Source organism: Globicephala melas, chromosome 3 (genome assembly GCF_963455315.2).
Source record: "Globicephala melas chromosome 3, mGloMel1.2, whole genome shotgun sequence".
Lineage (NCBI taxonomy): Eukaryota > Metazoa > Chordata > Mammalia > Artiodactyla > Delphinidae > Globicephala > Globicephala melas.
The window spans coordinates 126,469,481-126,490,056 of record NC_083316.1 but is presented as its reverse complement, the minus strand read 5'-3'; the positions used below and the strand labels follow the sequence as shown (position 1 = coordinate 126,490,056).

At 39.7% G+C, this 20,576-nt stretch overlaps 1 protein-coding gene across 1 annotated transcript in view; it reads left to right on the top strand.

Moving 5' to 3' along the window:
• The window catches only part of LOC115840774 (zinc finger protein 300), a 105,625-nt gene that overhangs the window by 77,866 nt on the left and 7,183 nt on the right, over window positions 1-20,576 (top strand). The window contains 1 exon segment of the mRNA XM_060296456.2: window positions 20,275-20,463. The gene's annotated coding sequence lies outside the window, so the exon portion shown is untranslated.

Genomic DNA, 20,576 nt, shown 5'->3' with positions numbered 1-20,576 from the left:
CCATGACTACAGATTGATATCTTTATTAAGTTGAAGGGCTACAGCCTACAGGGAGCCAAAGAGTGGGAGATTAGGTGGAAAAAAATTGGAAGGAAAACAAATAGGCCCAGCCACATTCCACTCCTTCTGTTAAAAGAGTTACCAAGTCCTGTACATTCTACTTCACCTCTCACATCCATCTCTTTTTCTTGAGAGGTTGAGCCCTAATTCAGATTAATAAAGTACATCACTGATCTCATCATGCCTCAGCTCAAAAACCTTTAATGGCTCCCTGCCACCTACTGAAAAAAGGTACGTGCGAATCACTCCCTCCCTCCCTCACTCTGGCATGCAAGGCCCACTGTACATCCCCAACCTCCTTGTTTGGTGTTACTTTCCACAGTCCCCCTTACACACTCAGCCAAAGGTCTCTTCCTCCATGAAGGCTTGGTGAACCTCTGGGGCTGTGTCAGATCTCTCTTTCCTTTGAATCCATGCCATATTTGGGAGTCCTCCCATGGGGAGGCCCCTAACAGCTTGGGTTCCATGTCGGAGTGTATTATTTGCAATACTGTCTTTGTTCTGCTGTATCATTCTTAAAGGGAGGGACTGAAATGCCTAGACTCACCTGGTCAGCTCTAAGGTCTTTGCAGGCTTGAGCCATTTGAACCATGTAATGCAGTAACACAGATTTATTGCTTAAGGCTATATTTTGTCAAGACAGCTGAAAAGACACATTATCTCTTGTCCCAGTTTCCTTAACAGCCTCATAAGGGTCTGTTTCCCTAGCATCTACAAGCACAGCACCTACTAAATGCAGTTAACGCGTACATAGTGCCCTTTTAGACAAAGGGGCCCTCTGGGCAGACACAGCCCCTCAGACACACAGTTTGGCTAGTAGACAGGTGCCCTTTCCTCCAGGCTATGGCAAGCCAGCACCAGGATGACTATACAGCTTGGTGAAAGTAATGCAGCCTGAATTGTATACTCTCACCCTCACCTCTGAACCAGGTGCCCTTGTGCAGTGAGCAACCTACACAATATTATGGGACGGTCTTACCGGCCCTAGAGTGACTCACAGGCCTCAGACTTGAATTCTGTGCCCCCCTCGCCCCCCGCCCCGCCTTTTCCACCCCAGGCCTATTGCAGTTCACTTGTTCAACCCCCTGAGCAGCTTCGCCTTCCCTGTAGACCAGATGGGTTGTAGAGAGCTGTGTAGTTTCCATTAGTTTGTCAGCAGTATCTTTGTCAAGCTTTTTTTTTTTAAATCACATTTGGTTAACAAAACACAGTCATTGTGCCCTGTCTTCAACATTTAACATCATCCAACTCATCCATAGTTATGTCCCTCACTGTGAGGTTAAGCCATAGGGACACATTGAGTCAAGCCACAGGGACACATTCCAATCTTCCAATACTTCTCAAAGCCTGCTTTTAAAAAATATATATATATATTTATTTATTTGATTGCACTGGGTCTTAGTTGTGGCAGGTGGGCTCCTTAGTTGTGGCTTGCCAGCTCCTTAGTTGCGGCACACGGGCTCCTTAGTTGTGGCATGCAAACTCTTAGTTGTGGCATGCATGTGGGATCTAGTTCCCTGGCTAGGGATCGAACCTGGGCCCCCTGCATTGGGAGCACAGAATCTTAACCACTGTGCCACCAGTGAAGTCCCTCAAAGCCTGTTTTAATTTCGTGTCTTAAATCAGGATAAGCCAGTGCTCTGGAGAAAACACATAGGCTGCTAAGTCCTCTTCTTTTCCCAAGTTGGTCATCCTGACACCTCGCAAGTGCATTGTCTCCAGCTGTTTGTTAGGGTGATGAATTCTCCCACACTGGGACCCATATGAGTCCATTCCCGCTACAGGAATTTCCAGACAGGACAGGGAGAATGAATTAGCTGCCTCAACAACTGACTTGGTGAAGATTACAATCAGAGACTCAAACACCATGGGAACTCAGAATCACAGAGCCACCGAACTTAAGCTGCAGAACAGAGTTCACCTGATAGAATGCATTGCCTTTACTTCAAGACATAAAGACATCTTTTCCTGATCGGGGGTATATTTTATCTCATTTACAATTTTGATTTAGTGAAATTGAGTATATTGTCACTCAACAGAGAAACGTGCCATTATTCAATGACTGCTGATATTTAGGCTGAAATAATTATTATATGTTCCTAGTGAATTGAACTTTTTACAATTGTAAAGTGTCTCTTCATAAGTCTAGTTATACTTAATGCTATAAAGTCTACTTTGACTAATTTTAGCAAGCCACCCAAGCTCTCCTTTTGTTAGACCTTTTATGGGGCTTTTCCCCCCAAACCTTTTAACCTAAATTTTTAGTTTGCTTTATATTTAAGTTATGTATGTCTCACATAAGGAACATGTAGTTCAGTATCTTATTGTCTAACAATCTTTACATCTACTTGGTGTAGTCTCTTTACACTCAATAGAATCAATGTTTATTTTGGTTTAGCTCCATCATCTCAATATTTGTTTCCTATTTCACTTATCTATTGTTTAGTTATGCTTAACTTTTTAACATCAAACCGTAATACAGCACTGTAGGTAAAAACATTGGCTCTGGAGTCAGACAGCTTGGGAACATTTCCTAGTTCCACTACTTGCTAGGTGTGACCCTAACCATGTTTCTGAACCTCTCTAAGCTTCATTTTCTTAACAGGAAAATGGGATGATAATAGCAATTATCATAACTATCTGACAGGACAGAGTTAGTTTTTAAAAATCTCAGGTAAAAAACATTTGATATGTTTTGTCGTAATGTTTATATAATATACTTTCTATTAATCTTACCTATTATTTTATTAAACAGTAAACATAATTTCTAAAGCTAATACATTTCCATAGCTCCCCTGACATAGAAAGTAGGAGCTGCATCTGCCACCCTCTGTCACCTTCCATATCAGTGTTTTCTGATCATTTAGATTGACATTTGTATTTCTTTTCCACAAAGAAAAATTAGCTCTTAAAATTTTTATCAGATTTTTGTGCTTGACTTCTTTTCTCTTACATTATCCTCTTGGATTCTGTAGCATATGCTGTTGGTGCCCTGTCCCATATTCCCTTGGCCCACGTGGGTTCAGCAGTAACCACAAGAGATATTTGCCCTGGCAGCTTTCCACATCAGGAGCCTTGATCTCTCTTCTCTGCCTGAGAGCTTTCTCAAGCACCAGGGGAGCTTTCTCAGCGGCTAGAAGGAGCAGCCAGAAGTGCAGGGAATGGCAATCAGTGGATAAATGTCGCAGCATCCCTGTCCTCTGTTAGTGTGATTCTGAGCCATTTTTCTCACACGTGTTCAGAGAGTTCCAATTTTCCACAATATTAACCTGCTCATTAATGTATTTTCCTTAGCTTTTTTCCCACCCTTGTCTCACTTTCCCAGTTTCCTCATTTGTGTTTCCTAGGATCATCTTCCAAATAAATACTTACATCCAAGTCCTTCTCAAATTGAGATTGTCATGTTTTTTCTCCTTTGTCTCTAACATTGTGGTGGTTTTCAACAATTTATTTTCAAATATTAATAAACATGGCATTCCGAAAATAAACTTAATATGGTTGTAACACAGAGAGATCAGTAGATAAGTTGATTTATTTTGTTAACGTAGTACCCTATAATTTTCATTTCTTGTAATGTCTTATCAAGTTTGGGCATCAAAGTTACATTGCCCTTACAAAATGTGGTGAAGAGTATCCATATTTTTCTATTCTCTAGAAGAGTTTGTGGGAGATTTTTGTTTCTTCCATTTTAAATGCTTAGAAGAATTCCTCATGAAAGTCATCTGGACCTGTAGCTTTCTTTATGGGATGATTTTTATTTTTATTTATTTATTTGTTTGTTTGTTTGTTTGTTTGTTTATTGTTTTTGCGGTACACGGGCCTCTCACTGTTGTGACCTCTCCCATTGCGGAGCACAGGCTCCGGACGCGCAGGCTCAGCGGCCATGGCTCACAGGCCTAGCCGCTCTGCGGCATGTGGCATCTTCCCGGACCGGGGCACAAACCCGTGTCCCCTGCATCGGCAGGCGGACTCTCAACCACTGCGCACCAGGGAAGCCCTATTTTAATTTTTTTTCAATGAGAAATTGATGGATTGATTGATTGATTGATTGATGGTCATGCTCCCACAGCTTGCAGGATCTTACTTTCTCAACCAGGGATGAAAAACCCATGCTCTGCAGTGAGAGCACAGAGTCCTAACCACTGGGCCGCCAGGGAATTCCCTGGGATGATTTTTAATGTTTCATTTAGTTGCTTTAATGGATAGACTTGTTCAGATTTTCATTTTTTCATGAATTGGTTTTAGCAAGTCACGTTTTCTAGGAATTAATACATTTCATCTAAGGTGTCAAATTTATTGTCAAACTAGTTCACAGTATCTTCATATGAATTTTGTAATCCCTGTGGCATATTTTCTCTCTAAGGATTTATTAATTTAAAAAAATTTTTTGTCATAACAGTGGTGTTTTGAACATGAGAGGAGGCAAACTTAGCTTACTGTTCCCTATTTAACAATAATTCCAATTATTTTTAATGACTCATTTACTCAAGTCAGGGCAGAAAAAAATGGAAAATTTTCTCAAAGAGATTACCTCTCACAAAGGATGTAAATCAACTTTAATGGCTTCTGAAGTGAAAATTTCTGAAGCTCCCATTCTGTGCTTTCCCCCACTTCCCCCCAGCATTTTGCCCTAGAGAGAGAGTCACACACAGGCTCTTTATTGGAGCCAGAATTTAAATCATAGCTTAAATATCTTTCTGTTTTCCTCATTAAACCTCCTCCAGGTTGAACTCCCTACTTCCAGGAAAAACCACCCTATTTCACCTGAACTGTCCAACTTGACCAATCTTACTCCAGCCTTTTATTATTTAAATGCGGACAAAAATCACATCTCAGAATTGTGGTAAGGATTAGAGATAATGCATCAAAAGTAACAAGCATAGTACTTGATTCTTAGTTGTACCATAAGCAGTAGTTATTATTATTGCTTTCTGTGCTTGATTCCCCCCCTTCCACACACTAGACTGTAAGCCCATAATGAGATGGGCAGTGTTTTATTTACCTATGTAAATCTCTTCTTTGTGGTCAGTAACTGGCACAAAATAGACATATAATTTTTGTTTGAGAGTCTGAATTGAAGTCCTCATATTCCAATAAAAATTTTGTCCCTTAGACTCCTGGAACCACTACAAAGTTTCACAATTTAGTAAAGGTACTACGAATATTTCCTGTATTATATAAGAGGGCATGGTTGAGTGATAAGGCATGGACCTATCACCAGCACTGTGATAGGCCTAGCGCATATTAGATAGTTAATTTTTTTTAATTGATTGCATGGTGATGGGGTAGAGAAGAAAACAAAACTCCCCTAGAGAATTTGAGCTATTTTCAAATATGTACTTTAGCAGCAGTATGCCTGGCCTGTAAGGATAGTCAATGTTTTAAAATACAGTATTACTCTTTTATTTTATAAAGAGCTCTTTCAAATCAGTAAGTAAAGAAGAACAGGTGAAAAGACCAGCAGAAAAGAAAACCAAGAAAATTTACAAAATGTGTATCTGAATATTAAACATAAGTAGTATTCAGAAACTACAGACTTACAGTAGAGGAAATTCTATCTATATATAATTAAATAAACTCAAATAGGCAAAGAAACAGCTTGAAGATCTTATGTAGAACTGGTGAGGGTGCAGGGAAGAACGTTCCCTTATAAAATGATGGCATGTTGGCACAATATTTCTGAGAAGAACAATTGGAAAATGCATGTCAAAAGTTTAAAAATTAAACAATACTCTTTGACAGCATCTCCTTTCTTAGGAAATTATTGCAAAGAAATGATCAGACAACTGTATAGGGATATAGATGCAAAATTTTATTACTTATGGAAATAAAAAGTAAAAACAAAATAGACCTTTTTAGCAGGGAATGTTACAGAGACAATGCACTGAAGGAAAAATGTCAACAATTAAGGAAACTTTTATATCTTAATTACTGATGGGTATTAATGGATTTTCTTCCAAACGCTCAAAAACAAAAGAATAAAAATAACAATTATTATGATCACCAGATGGCAGCGTGGCTCTTTTTTCAAATGGAGCACTTTGCCATTGGTTCCAGGTTGTCACTCCAGAAGTTCAAAGGTTTTTGTTTGTTTGTTTGTTTGTTTTTTTGCGGTAAGCGGGCCTCTGCTGTGGGCTCTCCCGTTGCGGAGCACAGGCTCCGGACGCGCAGGCTCAGCGGCCATGGCTCACGGGCCCAGCCGCTCCGCGGCATGTGGGATCCTCCCAGACCGGGCACGAACCCGTGTCCCCTGCATCGGCAGGCGGACTCTCAACCACTGCGCCACCATGGAAGCCCGAAGTTCACAACTTTTTTAGCCAACCAAGGTTTGTAGTGTTAGTATTGAAATCAAAACTGAGAGTTATAAGGGAACAAGAACTTACCTAGTTCTGACTCCTCATATCCTTTCCATGCCTGACTTGCAGGAATCCCCTTTACTGTATCACTCACTATGGTTAACTCCAGCACATTAGAACACCTCCTACTGAAGCTGCCCACTGAGATGTTAGGGACCTTTGTACTTTAAAGTTCTTCTTTAAATGAAACTATACCCCCAGTGAGCCAAGTCAGCTCTGGTTCCTGGCACCACAGAGAACTCTCCCCTTCAGAATTTGGAAATATTTGAAGATAGCTAGCACTGTTTTCCCACATTTAATCTTATTATTTTTTCCAGGTGGAAAAGTTCCCAGTTTTCTGCTTTTCTCCTGTTTCTGTGTTGCTTTAGTTTCTCTTTGTATTCTACTGTCATTCCCACATTTTCCAGGCAACCATGTAGCTAGCGCTTAGAGCATGGGTCTTTGGAATCCTGACACCAATGCTTCCTACTTGTATGTGCTTGGGCACGTTACTTAAACACTCTGTCTTTAAGATTTTTCAACTGTGAATTAGGAAAATAATAGAACCTGTGACCTCATAGGTTGGTGGTGAGGATAAATAGGACAATTTGTGAAAAGTAGACAGCACGATACCTGGCACACAAGAAGTGCTCAACTTGTGTTAGCTAGAACTAAACTTCCGTTTTCTGTAAAATAATACTCAGCTCATAAGTTATCATAGGAATCTAATGAGAATGTCAGTAAACTGCCTAACACAGCACCTGGTGCTCAGTAAGCGTGACACAGGAGAGCCGGTGTACAGGGGTGTCTAAGGCCTCCCTGACTCAAGACTAATGAAAACATAAATGATGGCAAGAGTGGTGGTTTGGTTTTCTGTTTCTTTGTTTTGTGAGACTTTACTTTTTTAAGGTAGTTTCATATATGAAGCAGAATGAAAAGGAAGGCAGAGAAATTTCTCATAGACTCCCCTGTCCGCACACATGCACAGCCTCCCCCATTATCAACATTTCCCATCAGAGGGGTACACTTGTTGCAACTGATGAACGGACATTGAACATCATAATCACTCCAAATCCATAGTTTACATTACAGTTCACTCTTGGTGTTGCAGTTTCTGTCTACTATAATATTCCTCCTCCCTAAACAATGTCCTTAACATTTTTGTAGCACATTCTGCTGGTAGTGAATTCTCTCAACTTTTATTTGTGTCATGGAGTCTTTGTTTTACCTTTCAAGTAGTCCTGTTTCTGACTGAAAACCTATGTGTGATTTTTTTTCAGATCTGGCCATAGGCAATTACAAAGTCTTTCTGGACCTGAAACATAGACTGCCAGATATTTCTCCAGCAAAGATGGGTGTATTCAGGGTCAGCAGGGAACTGCAATTTGGGCTCTGCAACCATGGCGAGCCACATGCAAGTCCCCACACAGCAAAAGAAGAAAAGGGGAAAAGGAAGTTGGGAGGGCTGCAGTTAACAAAGAGTCAGTGGTTTTCTTTGGCTGAGTCCTTGCCAGGAAAGGAGAGGAGACTTCTTCCTCTTGGGCTCTGCAATGGCGCTGGGTGTGAGAGCTCCCCTTTCTGGTCTCCCAACTCTATTTAATGGAGGTTTCTGTTTATTAATTTTTTATAGCTTTATCTGGCTGCCCTCCCCACACCAGACTTGGAGCACAGCCTGTGCATTGCAGTCTCTGAAAGGAATTGCAGTCAGTGACGCAGGCCCCCCCCACCCCCACCCTCGTCCCCACCCCCCCACCCCCACCCTCGTCCCCACCCCCACCCCCCCACCCCCACCCTCGTCCCCACCCCCACCCCCCCATCCCCTGTCCACCTATGCTCTTATGTATATCTGCATTCCTACTTCAAGTGCCTCTGGAGGCCTCTTCACTGGGGCTCTTGGCAGAAGCCTTTGTCAGACACTTCTGCCGAAACCCCTTTGTTGGGAAGAGGGAAGGGAATCTTGAAGCCTTGTTCTCCGCACTGACTCAGCACTCAGTACTTTTCCAAGTCTAGCCTACTCTCCCTGCCCCTGGCTTCCAGGTCCATGAAATTGCGGGAGCTTTCTGATCAGGGCTCCCTCAGCAGTGACACAAGGCCCACATCTGTGCTAATCCACTTAACCCTTAACTGAGGCACCATTCCTTGAGGGAAAATGGAATGGAGGAGTCAGTGCTTTCTCCTGTTTAGCCTCTTGCTTGTACTGTGACAGTAAGTGATTAAAAACTTGTCTGTTATTTTCATTTTGCCTTGTTGTCTAAATTGGCTACTCCAACACCTGGCAGCTCAGCTGTCTCTAGCTCAGCTGTGCTCCTGACACCTTGACTTTGAAAATATTTTTATCGTGACTAGAATTCTGGGCTGACAGTTTTGAGATTCAGAACTTTAAAGATGTCATACCATTGTCTTCCAGTTATGACATATACTTCTTATCTTTATTCCTCTGATTTAATGTCTTTATTTTCTCGATGTCTCAAGATTTTCTCTTTATCATTGATTGTCAGCAGTTCAAAAATGACGAGTTTAGATTTGTGGGTGGAGTTGTTTATTTGGTTGGTTATTTGAGGTTTTTGTTGTCTATATTGCTCATTATTTATTCTACCTGAGGTTTTCCAGACATGGACCTTTGGCTTGATATTTTTCATTGTTTTTGGAAAATTCTTAGTCAAATATTACTTCTACCTTGTTCTCTACTTTCTTCTGCCTGTAGGACTCCAGTTGCATTTATGTTTGTCTGTCTGTCAAAATGAAAAATCATCTAATGACTGCTTTATTTATTGTGCCAATAATTTGTTTTAATTCTTATATATACACTCATGGGTAAAAAGACACTCTAGTGTGCCTTTCTTATCCTGTCTTCATCTGGTTTTGTTATCAAGTTAAACTAGCTTCACAGAATAAATTAAGATGTAGTTCCCTCCTTTTTCATATTCAGAGATTTTGTAAAGGATTGGAATTAACTCTTTTTGAAATTGTTGGAGAATTGCCTATATGGCTGCTGTACTTGTGCTTCCTATAAGAGAAGATAATAACTATTTTTGCAGTTTCATTTATTGTTATAGGACTATTTAGTTTTTTATTCTTGATATATTTTAGTAAGTTATATTTTATCGGGAACAGTCATTTCATCTAAGCTGTTGAATTATCAATATAAATTATTTGATGGTACTCTCTTACTATATTTTAATCTATACTGGATTGGTTGTTATATATTTTTTTTCAATTTTATTTATTTATTTATTTATGGCTCTGTTGGGTCTTTGTTTCTGTGCGAGGGCTTTCTCTAGTTGCAGCAAGCGGGGGCCACTCTTCATTGCAGTCATCGCGATGCGCGGGCCTCTCACTATCGCAGCCTCTCTTGTTGTGGAGCACAGGCTCGAGACGCGCAGGCTCAGTAATTGTGGCTCACGGGCCTAGTTGCTCTGCGGCATGTGGGATCTTCCCAGACCAGGGCTCCAACCCGTGTCCCCTGCATTGGCAGGCAGATTCTCAACCACTGCGCCACCAGGGAAGCCCTGGTAGTTATGTATATTTAAAATTCTCTTTTGCCTTTCTTGATTCTCTCCATTTTACCATTGTTTTCTAAATCAATCATTTTTATTAGTTTACTTTGTTTTCTTAATCTACTCTTAGTGCCTTCCACTGCTTTATCGGGAATAATTTTGTTGTATGTTTCTTACCTTCTTTTTTTTTGTTTTTAATTAATTAATTTTTTAAACATCTTTATTGGGGTATAATTGCTTTACAGTGGTGTGTTAGTTTCTGCTTTATAACAAAGTGAATCAGTTATACATATACATATGTCCCCATATCGCTTCCCTCTTGCGTCTCCCTCCCCCCCACCCTCCCTATCCCACCCCTCCAGGCGGTCACAAAGCACCAAGCTGATCTCCCTGCTTCCCACTAGCTATCTACCTTACGTTTGGTACTGTATATATGTCCATGACTCTCTCTCGCTTTGTCACAGCTCACCCTTCCCCCTCCCCATATCCTCAAGTCAGTTCTCTCGTAGGTCTGTGTCTTTATTCCTGTCTTACCACTAGGTTCTTCATGACATTTTTTTTTCTTAAATTCCATATATATGTGTTAGCATACGGTATTTGTCTTTTTCTTTCTGACTTACTTCACTCTGTATGACAGACTCTAGGTCTATCCACCTCATTACAAATAGCTCAATTTCGTTTCTTTTTATGGCTGAGTAATATTCCATTGTATATATGTGCCACATCTTCTTTATCCATTCATCCGATGATGGGCACTTAGGTTGTTTCCATCTCCAGGCTATTGTAAATAGAGCTGCAATGAACATTTTGGTACATGACTCTTTTGAATTATAGTTTTCTCAGGGTATATGCCCAGTAGTGGGACTGCTGGGTCATATGGTAGTTCTATTTGTAGTTTTTTAAGGAACCTCTATACTGTTCTCCATAGTGGCTGTACCAATTCACATTCCCACCAGCAGTGCAAGAGTGTTCCCTTTTCTCCACACCCTCTCCAGCATTTATTGTTTCTAGATTTTTTGATGATGGCCATTCTGACTGGTGTGAGATGATATCTCATGGTAGTTTTGATTTGCATTTTTCTAATGATTAATGATGTTGAGCATTCTTTCATGTGTTTGTTGGCAGTCTGTATATCTTCTTTGGAGAAATGTCTATTTAGGTCTTCGGACCATTTTTGGATTGGGTTGTTTGTTTTTTTGTTATTGAGCTGCATGAGCTGCTTGTAAATTTTGGAAATTAATCCTTTGTCAGTTGCTTCATTTGCAACTATTTTCTCCCATTCTGAGGGCTGTCTTTTGGTCTTGTTTATGGTTTCCTTTGCTGTGCAAAAGCTTTGAAGTTTCATTAGGTCCCATTTGTTTATTTTTGTTTTTATTTCCATTTCTCTAGGAGGTGGGTCAAAAAGGATCTTGCTGTGATTTATGTCATAGAGTGTTCTGTCTATGTTTTCCTCTAAGAGTTTGATAGTTTCTGGCCTTACATTTAGGTCTTTAATCCATTTTGAGCTTATTTTTGTGTATGGTGTTAGGGAGTGATCTAATCTCATGCTTTTACATGTAGCTGTCCAGTTTTCCCAGCACCACTTATTGAAGAGGCTGTCCTTTCTCCACTGTACATTCCTCCCTCCTTTACCAAAGATAAGGTGACCATACGTGTGTGGGTTTATCTCTGGGCTTTCTATCCTGTTCCATTGATCTATCTTTCTGTTTTTGTGCCAGTACCATACTGTCTTGATTACTGTATGTTTGTAGTACAGTTTGAAGTCAGGGAGCCTGAATCCTCCAGCTCCATTTTTCTTTCTCAAGATTGCTTTGGCTATTTGGGGTCTTTTGTGTTTCCATACAAATTGTGAAATTTTTTGTTGTAGTTCTGTGAAAAATACCAGTGGTAGTTTGATAGGGATTGCACTGAATCTGTAGATTGCTTTGGGTAGTAGAGTCATTTTCACAATCTTGATTCTTCCAATCCAAGAACATGGTATATCTCTCCATCTGTTTGTATCATCTTTAATTTCTTTCATCAGTGTCTTATAATTTTCTGCATACAGGTCTTTTGTCTCCTTAGTTAGGTTTATACCTAGATATTTTATTCTTTTTGTTGCAATGGTAAATGGAAGTGTTTCCTTAATTTCTCTTTCAGATTTTTCATCATTAATGTATAGGAATGCAAGAGATTTCTGTGCATTAATTTTGTATCCTGCTACTTTACCATATTCATTGATTAGCTCTAGTAGTTTTCTGGTAGCATCTTTAGGATTCTCTATGTATAGTATCATGTCATCTGCAAACAGTGACAGCTTTACTTCTTCTTTTCCAATTTGGATTCCTTTTATTTCTTTTTCTTCTCTGATTGCTGTGGCTAAAACTTCCAAAACTATGTTGAATAATAGTGGTGAGAGTGGACAATCTTGTCTTGTTCCTGATCTTAGAGGAAATGGTTTCAGTTTTTCACCATTGAGAACGATGTTGGCTGTGGGTTTGTCATATGTCATCTTTATTAGGTTGAGGTAAGTTCCCTCTATGTCTACTTTCTGGATTTTTATCATAAATTGGTGTTGAATTTTATCAAAAGCTTTTTCTGCATCTATTGAGATGATCATATGGTTTTTATTCTTCAGTTTGTTAATATTGTTTATCACATTGATTGACTTGTGTATAATGAAGAATCCTTGCTTTCCTGGGATAAACCCCACTTGATCATAGTGTATGATCCCTTTAATGTGTTGTCAGCTTCTGTTTGCTAGTGTTTCGTTGAGGATTTTTGCATCTATGTTTATCAGTGATATTGGCCTGTAGTTTTCCTTCTTTGTGACATCATTGTCTGGTTTTGGTATCAAGGTGATGGTGGCCTTGTAGAATGAGTTAGGGAGTATTCCTCCCTCTGCTATATTTTGAAAGAGTTTGAGAAGGATAGGTGTTAGCTCTTCTCTAAATGTTTGATAGAATTTGCCTGTGAAACCATATGGTCCTGGGCTTTTGTTTGTTGGAAGATTTTAAATCACAGTTTCAATTTTGGTGCTTGTGATTGGTCTGTTTATATTTTCTATTTCTTCCTGGTTCAGTCTCAGAAGGTTGTGCTTTTTTAAGAATTTGTCCATTTCTTTCAGGTTGTCCATTTTATTGGCATAGAGTTGCTTGTAGTAATCTCTCATGATCCTTTGTATCTCTGCAGTGTCAGTTGTTACTTCTCCTTTTTCATTTCTAATTCTGTTGATTTGAGTCTTCTCCCTTTTTTTCTTGATGAGTCTATCTAATGGTTTATCAATTTGTTTATCTTCTCAGAGAACCAGCTTTTAGTTTTATTGATCTTTGCTTTTGTTTCCTTCATTTCTTTTTCATTTATTTCTGATCTGATCTTTATGATTTCTTTCCTTCTGCTAACTTGGGGTTTTTTTTGTTCTTCTTTCTCTAATTGCTTTAGGTGTAAGGTTAGGTTGTTTATTTGAGATGTTTCTTGTTTCTTGAGGTAGGATTGTATTGCTATAAACTTCCCTCTTAGAACTGCTTTTGCTGCATCCCATAGGTTTTGGGTCACTGTGTTTTCATTGTCATTTGTTTCTAGGTATTTTTTGATTTCCTCTTTGATTTCTTCAGTGATCTCTTGGTTATTTAGTAGTGTATTGTTTAGCCCCCATATGTTTTTATTTTTTACAGATTTTTTCCTGTAATTGATATCTAGTCTCATAACGTTGTGGTTGGAAAAGACACTTGATACAATTTCAGTTTTCTTAAATTAACCAAGGCTTGATTTGTGACCCAAGATATGATCTATCCTGTAGAATGTTCCATGAGCACTTGAGAAGAAAGTGTATTCTGTTGTTTTTGGATAGAATGTCCTATAAATATCAATTAAGTCCAACTTCTTTAATGTATCATTTAAAGCTCGTGTTTCCTTATTTATTTTCATTTTGGATGATCAGTCCATTGGCAAAAGTGGGGTGTTAAAGACCCCTACTATGATTGTGTTACTGCCCATTTCCCCTTTTATGGCTATTAGCTTTTGCCTTATGTATTGAGGTGCTCCTATGTTGGATGCATAAATATTTACAATTGTTATATCTTTTTCTTGGATTGCTCCCTTGGTCATTATGTAATGTCCTTCTTTGTCTCTTCTAATAGTGTTTATTTTAAAGTCTATTTTGTCTGATATGAGAATAGCTACTCCAGCTTTCTTTTGATTTCCATTTGCATGGAATATCTTATTCCATCCTCTCACTTTCAGTCTGTATGTGTCCCTAGGTCTGAGATGGATCTCTTGTAGAGAGCATACGTATGGACCTTGTTTTTGTATCCATTCAGCCAGTCTACGCCTTTTGGTTGCAGCATTTAATCCATTTACGTTTAAGGTAGTTATAGATATGTTTGTTCCTATTACTATTTTCTTAATTGTTTTGGGTTTGTTATTGTAGGTCTTTTCCTTCTCTTGTGTTTCCTGCCTAGAGAAGTTCCTTTAGCATTTGTTGTAAAGCTGGTATGGTGGTGCTGAATTATCTTAGCTTTTGCTTGTCTGTAAAGGTTTTCATTTCTCCATCGAATCTGAATGAGATCCTTGCTGGGTCGAGTAATCTTGGTTGTAGGTTTTTCCCTTTCATCACTTTAAATATGTCCTGCCACTCCCTTCTGGCTTGCAAAGTTTCTGCTGAAAGATCAGCTGTTAACCTTCTGGGAATTCCCTTGTATGTTATTTGTTGGTTTTCCCTTGCTGCTTTTAATATTTTTTCTTTGTATTTAATTTTTGATAGTTTGATTAATATGTGTCTTGGTGTGTTTCTCCTTGGATTTATCCTGTATGGGACTCTCTGCACTTCCTGGGTATGATTGACTATTTCCTTTCCCATATTAGGGAAGTTTTCAACTATAATCTCTTCAAATATTTTCTCAGTCCTTTTCTTTTTCTCTTCTTCTTCTGGGACCCCTATGATTCGAATGTTGGTGCATTTAATGTTGTCCCAGAGGTCTCTGAGACTTTCCTCAAATCTTTTCATTCTTTTTTCTTTATTCTGCTCTGCAGTAGTTATTTCCACTATTTTATCTTCCAGGTCACTTATCCGTTCTTCTGCCTCAGTTATTCTGCTATTGATCCCTTCTAGAGAATTTTTAATTTCATTTATTGTGTTGTTTATCACTGTTTGTTTGCTCTTTAGTTCTTCTAGGTCCTTGTTAAATGTTTCTTGTATTTTCTCTATTCTATTTCCAATATTTTGGATCATCTTTACTATCATTATTCTGAATTCTTTTTCAGGTAGACTGCCTATTTTCTCTTCATTTGTCAGGTCTGGTGAGTTTTTACCTTGCTCCTTCATCTGCTGTGTGATTTTCTGTCTTCTCATTTTGCTTAACTTACTGTGTTTGGGGTCTCCTTTTTGCAGGCTGCAGGTCCGTAGTTCCTGTTGTTTTTGGTGTCTGCCCCCAGTGGCTAAGATTGGTTCAGTGGGTTGTCTAGGCTTCCTGGTGGAGGGGACTAGTGCCTGTGTTCTGGTGGATGAGGCTGGATCTTGTCTTTCTGGTGGGCAGGACCACATCCGGTGGTGTGTTTTGGGGTGTCTGTGACCTTATTATGATTTTAGGCAGCCTCTCTGCTAATGGGTGGTGTTGTGTTCCTGTCTTGCTAGTTGTTTGGCATAGGGTGTCCAGCATTGTAGCTTCCTGGTCGTTGAGTGGAGCTGGGTCTTAGCATTGAGATGGAGATATCTGGGAGAGCTTTCACCATTTGATATTATGTGCAGCTGGGAGGTGTCTGGTGGACCAATATCCTGAACTCGGCTTTCCCACCTCAGGCCTGACACCAGCTGGAGCACCAATACCCTGTCAGCCACACGGCCAGGTACGTGGGGAGTTTCTTACCTTTTGGGAAGTCTGAGGTCTTCTGCCAGCGTTCAGTAGGTGTTCTGTAGGAGTTGTTCCACATGTAGATGTATTTTTGATGTATTTGTGGGGAGGAAGGTGATTGCCACGTCTTTCTCCTCTGCCATCTGAGGGTCTCCCAAAAAGCCCAATTTTAAAAAATAGGCAAAAGACTTGAACAGTTACTTCAGAAAAGAACAGTAGTTTGCTAATAAACTCCTGGAAAAGTGCTCAATATCTTCAGTCAATGGAGAAATGCAAATTAAAACCACCAATGATATATCATTTCACAGAAATGTCAAAATTAATGAGTAAAATAAAAAAGACTATACCAAATGTTGACAAGGATGTAACCCAACTGGAACACTCATGCATTGCTGGTGGGCGTATAAAATGTACAGCCCCTTTGAAGGTCTGTCCAGCAGTTCGTTATATAATTAAATTTGCATCTTACCCTATGACAAAACAATTCCATTCAGGCACTTATCCAAGAGAAATTAAAGCATGTTCACAAAAAGATTCAAAGAAGAGTGTTAGCAGCCCGGTTCATAATAGCCCCAAATGGGAACCAACCTAAATGTCCATAAACAGTAAAACGACTAAACAAATTATAGCATATTCCTACAAAAGAAGCAGCTTTTATACTTTTTAGACAAACAATAAATTTGTGAGGAATCAACAGGACAAACTTAGGCTTTGGGTGCTTAATTAGTGAAGAATCTAAACAGATTTGGGGCTTGGGTAGTGAATTAAAGAAGTAACCAGGTTTGTTTATACAGGATTCTCAGGCTGAATTCCCTATCTCTGGCGATAAGTGTGTCCTTTTACCTCCAGACGTGGGGAGGGCACCTTTCACATGGGAGATTTATTTCCTGCCTTCCGGGAGACAGGAGGGTTGACATGTCCCTATTGTGTTAGCCGCTTCTTAAATAACTGTAATTCAAAATAATGTGCCACTGTGGAATATTTGGGAGCAGCCTGCCCTGGACCCCAACAGTTTATACTTTTGCTGGAAGCCTGACAAATCTTAGCTCACATTATGATTACCACCCTTCTTTTTCTCTCTTCCCCAAACCCCTTCCTTCTCCTTCTCCTTTCCCTTTCTAGTGTGTATAATGTTATCTCTCCTTATCCAATATTGTTTACGTTTTAGAATTTTTAGTCCATTCATACAGTTGTTGAAAAACTTTGTTGTCCCACATCAGTTTACCAAGTGTATTAGTTTCCTAGGGCTGCCTTAACAAATTTCCACAAACTTAGTGGCTTAGAACAAGAGAAAATTATTCTCTCACAGTTTTGGATGCCAGAGGTCTGAAATTAAGGTGTCAGCAGGGCCACACTCCCTCCAGAGGCTCTGGGGGACAATGCATTGCTTGGCTCTTCTGTCCTTTGCTGGTTCTGAGCATTCCTTGGCTTGTGGCCACATCACTCCCGTCTCTTCCCCCATGGTCAGATTGCCTCTTCCTCTTCTCTCTGTGTGTCTCTCCTCTATGTGACTTTCATAAGGATGCTTGTCTTTGGATTTAGAACCCACTCAAATAATCCAGAGTGGTCTCTTTATCTCAAAATCCTTAACTTAATGACATCAACAAAGACCTTTTTCCCAAATGAGTTCACATTCATAGGTTCAGAAAATTAGGAAGTGGACAAAGCTTTGGGGGGTCACCGTTCAATCCATTACACCAAGAAAGAGTATTAGTCCCTTTTGAAAGTGTCAGGCTTCTTGCAACAAAATGAAAAGTTGTGGTTTATTAGCCTAACTTCCCATAAGTTCAAAATAATTTAGTACTAAGTATGGAAAAATTGAAAATAAGAGCAATCTACTGCCCTGATGTTCAGGGATTCCATAAATCATTCTTTGGCCAACTGCGGTTCGATTCCTAGAGCACAAAATATCTTCATTTTTAGTTATGCATTCTTTGTTATACATGTCCCAGATAATTGCCGTGAACAAGTGACACAGCAGCAGTCATACTGGATTTTTTCTAACAACAGCAACAACAATAACAACAAAACTTTAAGTATGTTTTCTGAGGTACAAATCTTGATTAAAAGTAATGAAGTATAAAAAACCCCAGTAGTGGAAATTCTAAAGCCACTAATAACAATTTAAAGATTCATTAATATATATTTCTTATACTGTTGTGATAAAGTGAGTTCATTTATTGGGCCACAAAATGGAGGGTGAGCCCACAGCCCAGCCTACATCACAGATCAAAACCTCAGTCGTTTACTGGAAACACCCACAAGGAACCCTGACATTCACCAATCACAACCCTCCAACTCAGCCTTAGCTAGCTTACCTTACCCTAATTTCTCCTCAGACTGTTTAGCTGTTGTGATATTGTAATTTATAAGAAATATATATACTTGGTCGTTCAGATGACCAAAATATGTTCCTCATTTTACTTGGTCTTCATCCACAGTTGTCGCTTTCAGCTCCCCAAACCTTTGGAATTTCCTTAGCAATAAGAGCAATACTCTTTTGTTATGATATTTGGTCTCGTTCTCAGTTCCTGAAAACCCTTCAGAGCATAAAGGTGAAATAAGTCTTGTTATTATTCATAACAAGCCCCTTTTCATCACTTCTGGGTTATGTTCGTGAGGTGATTTTTGGAAAGCACTTAAGAATGGGGGCTGGCTGCCAGGAATAGAGGGGTGGAACTTTCAGTCCCACCTCCTGATTTCTGGGTACGGGAGAGAGGCTAGAGGTTGTATGAATCACCTATGGTCAATGAGTTAATCAATCACGCCTATTAATGAAACCTCCATAAAAACCCAAAAGGAGGAGGTTTGGAGAGCTTCCAGGTTAGGGAACGAGAACATTTTTCATGTTCTACCTTACCCAGCCCCGAACTCCACGAGGACAGAAGCCCCTTTGTTTGGGACCTTGCCCTATATGTCTCCTCATTTGGCTGTTGATTCAAATCCTTTAATATCCATTGTAATAAATGGGTAATGTAGGGAGTAAATTTCCTGAGGTCTATGAGCCGTTCTAGCAAATTAATCAAACCCAAGGAGGAGGTCATGGAAACCCCCTGATTTATAGCCAGTGGGCCAGAAGGACAGGTAACAACCTAGGCTTGCCACTGGCATCTAAAATAGAAGGTGGTCTTATGGGACTGAGTTCTTTACCTGTAGAATCTAGTGCTCTTCCCAGGTTCCAGAATTGAGTTGAACTCTTGGACACCTACTGGTGTCTGAGCATTGCTTGTTGGTGCAGGGAACGCCCGCACCTCCACAACTCACATGCACTTTGGAACTGGGTCCAGGAGCACAGAAAAGCTGTCTCTTACCGTCTCCCACCCCACTTCCGCCCCAGCCTGCTCACCCTTTCCACTCTCCTGCTCATGCCCTGGGAAAGAGTGTTCCCTGAGGTATTTGGGTGAAACCAATCTAGGGAGACCAATCCAGCAGAACTGCCCCACTTGTATCTATATTCTCTACGACAGAGCTAACAATCCTGCTTTGTTTTTAGGTAACATAAGCATTGAGTATTTACACAGGCCCGGCTCTCTGTAAATATTTTAGGTACCGAGCCTGACTTAATTCTTCCAGCGGCCCTGCAGCGATCAACAAACCTTCCCTTTAACTAATGAGGGCAGTAAGACTCCGAGACAGCTACTTTCAAGAACACACTGGCGGAGCCAGCTGGGAATTCAGTCTGCTTGACTCAGAAGTTTGTGCACGTAAACAATTCACTGTATAATGGTAGCTGTCCAAATTTAAATACATAAAATAATTTTTATGATTTTCATAAAAAATGTTAGAGACCTGCTAACACAGAAACTTTTTTTCTAGCATGTAAATCTTTATGGGAATTGAAGAGCTTTCAATACACCTCAATTAAATTATTTGTGTGATTTGGACAATTTAAAAGTTGCTACTTCAACTTTTGGAATTAAGGGTTTCAAAGGCAATTTTATTCTTATCATTTCATCTCACAATACTTTTCCATTCTTTCTCTTTAGCAAGAATTATGTAGAGACCTGATTAAAGTTTTATCTTAAAGATCGTAAATGTTTTTTTGCACTCTTAAAAGTTTAGAAGGCAATTTCTGTGAAGAATTAAAACTGGAAAACTTTGTATTTTATTGTGAGTTAGTTATGAAATAATTTCTGGAGAAGTACAATTTTTATATTAGTTCTAAGGACGTTTGTGAATGTAGTGCCAATTCTACAGGGTGCCAGTGGGGAAGTTTTCTGCTAAACTCACTGCTTTAGTGATTTTTAAAATCCCACCCATTAGGATCATAGGTCTTTAGTGTTTTTACATTATTGGCTACCTTATAGTTACCATTATTGAGAGACTCCTATGAGTCAGACACTGGCCAAATCCTTTACTTACATTATCTCATTTAATCCTCCCCACACTCAGAAGTAACTGTCACGACCATCAGACAGGCTCGAGAAACTGATCTATTCATATAGATCACATTGATTATTTGCTGTATTTTACCTTTTCACCTTGCATTTGTGGCCTCATTTAATACTCGTAACAATTCTGTGATGTAAGTATAATTTTACATCTGTCTTACAGGTGAGGACATTGAGGCTCAAAGAGTCTATGTTACTTGCCCACAATCATAAAGCTAGTGAATCGCGAAGCCAAGATTCTTCAGGCCCTTGCTCTTAATCTCTGGCTATACTGTCTCCCGGAAAGGGAGGGAGGGAGGATGACAGCCAATGCCTGATGCAAAGTGTGACTCTGTCACTTAGAGAAGATGAGGTAAGTCATGATAGCTATCTTCAAATTGCTCAGACATTGTCACAGGAAAAGGAAGTTGATCTCTTCAGGGTGGCCCCAAGAGGGCCGAGCTGGTGCCCCTGGGTCCCCACCTC